Raw genomic sequence first — 2,787 nt, forward strand, 5'->3', positions numbered from 1 at the left:
AGTTCTCGGTTACTTTACTAATCCCTGCAGCGTCAGGTAGCTAGTGAATAAAAGCTCTCAAGTCAGATTTTTTCCTGTATAATTCTTGGTTTTCATCAAAATACTTTGTAAGTTAAGTTGCATTTACTCTACTTTGATTGTAATAATTATAGTCATAGTCTTTATTATGAACCTATAATTAAGATAATGAGGTGTTTAAAGTGGGATTTCCAAACAGTATACTTTGTATACCAAACGGACCCTACCTTGAGTATGATCCTACCTGGTTGTTTCTTACTTAATATATCTTGATGTAGACATTGGGATTAGTGAGGAATCTATACTATCGTTAGTCGCCAAGAATATAAGACTAAGACTTAGCAATGTGAACCTAAGTCACGTCAGAGAAAAATATAAAGTACCGAGGCAAAGTTCTACTCCAATTTTGAGGCATCCACTTTTATCAAGTGAGTGCATAGTCCCTTTATTGAGCATCATTTTAATATAAGTATTAATTTAAGTATTAAATATCTGTTAGAAAGTTTATCTATGAGTTATATTCTAATTTCCTAGTTAGAAATGTATTTGAGGATATACGATATGCGAACCAGATATGGTTCTATCTATGTTAAAAGATATATAACTATTATTCCATGATAACAATAATAGAAATATTATCAAAAAGATAAATAAAAATATGTTAATACCCTGTGCTAAATATATTCACTAAACTAGGATAGTGTTGTCTAAACAGATATGGTATTGGGAATCTAGTAGTTTTGCTCGTTAATATAGTAGGAATTATTATAAATACCTAGTTCAATTAAGTTGCTATCGGGTAGTCTCATTTGGCATATGTATGTGTAAGGTAGGAATGAAGAGTAGAGATCTATTCATTGACACTTCCAGGTGTTGATGGTACGAAATACGTACTGGAGTACAAATCGTATTACTTTTTGGATGACCAGAAATGGTGGGTCCGGATCAAACAAATATAATGGTATGTCTTCAAATTCTTTTAGATGACCAGAAATGGTGGATCCAAATCAGACAATTGTAATGGTATGTTTGCATAATCTTTTGGATGACCAGAAATGGTGGATCCATATTAGGCAACTATAAAAGTATGTCTAGTCATCTTTCAGATGACAAACGCTTGACCACTCTAAACGACACATTTGTATATTATTTGGTAACCGTTTGGATATATATATATATATATATATATATATATATATATATATATATATATTATAACATTACATGATTGAAATCCACAAGTACTCACCAGGTTTCCGAGCCTAGCCCACTCAGTTTCTGTGTATCACAGGTAGCGATACGAAGGTACTGATAGATAAAGTAATTATCTGTTGAGAGATTTAAGGAGTTCGTAGGCTGCAAGAATATTGATGTAAGGCATGATTATGCTTATGTTTTTGTATCGGTTATGACATCCCAAGTTATTAATAAATCAATGAAAAACATTTTCTTCGGAAATGCTTTTATGGGACAAATTCCGTATTTATAAAGATCGCTCCGATTTAAAATAAGCATAAAGAAAAATTGTTAAAATTCCATACATTTGGGATGTTACAAAAACCATAATAAGGACTTACTTAACCCGTGCCAAAGAATTAAAGTAGTAGGATCAATGTCAAGGGAGAGAGTGTTTTCGTAAGTATGATTAGAGACACATAGGAGGAGACCATTCGGAAAGAATATACCCATTAAGCATACAATAATGCTTCAATGTTATTTTAGGCATCAGGGTAGACTACATGTTTGTTTCAGTTATTCCTTTTATCGGTAAGCACAAGAATTAATATAAAACTAGGATCAAATTTTAACATTCACAGGTTGACATAAGACAACAATTAGATTTAGCATTTGTACCATGTAGATTAAGGACCTCGGATCAGTTGTAGCCTCAAAAATTTTAATTAGCAGATACCTGTTGTGATTAATAGACATCAAGAAGTAGGATGGTTGGATTTCTTCAGGGCAGTTGGATAATGATTGTAAGTCTTTAAGACCACCTAAGGGTTGATCGTGAGTCTTCAGGCCCGAGGGGTGGATGACAAGAGCGGTCTAGCATTAATCCCTATAGTTGGATAGTAGCACGATATATCGTGAGCAGGCATAAGAACGAATAACTCGTACAATAATTGTACCTTGATATAGGTAATACTTAGAACCTTGCGAGAAGGGTATTAGTGACTTAGCTTCCGTTATAATCAAGTAGGTTGGAAGATGAGAAAGCTATATCATAAGTTTGTCACCAATATCAAATTATTGGTTCCAGATTTTTCAAGCTTGTAAACCCGTTATAATAGTTTTGGTTAAGTTTCAGGATGTCCTAGGAGATGGATTTCGCTAGGATGTCATAGATAAACTTCTCTAGTTACTCTCTTTGTAATGAGTCGATTGTGTTCCTAGTCAAAGGAACAAATCGACATTTCACGTCTGAAGGTGATTGTCTAGCGTAGAGGATAATTTTTGGAAGTCCAAATCGACAAGTTCCCGGTTTTGGAAGACATCACGAGGAGTTCGGGAGTGCGTCTAAGGTCGAAAATGAAGTTCTATAGGGAATATCAATGTGAAAACATTGGCTAGATCACGAGTTGATCTCGATAACTCCGATAAAGTGACATCTAGGTGCACTATTTTGGGGATGAAATCTTTGTAAGTGAGGGAGAGTTGTAACACACTGTTTTCACCCTTCATTAGGATTTAATATAAACCATTTGTTTATAAAATTCGAAGTGGAAATATAATATTTTTTACCCAAATTAATCATCATAAACATGT

The sequence above is a fragment of the Lactuca serriola genome, chromosome 3 (assembly GCF_051521515.1).
Source record: "Lactuca serriola cultivar US96UC23 chromosome 3, Lser_US96UC23_V15, whole genome shotgun sequence".
Lineage (NCBI taxonomy): Eukaryota > Viridiplantae > Streptophyta > Magnoliopsida > Asterales > Asteraceae > Lactuca > Lactuca serriola.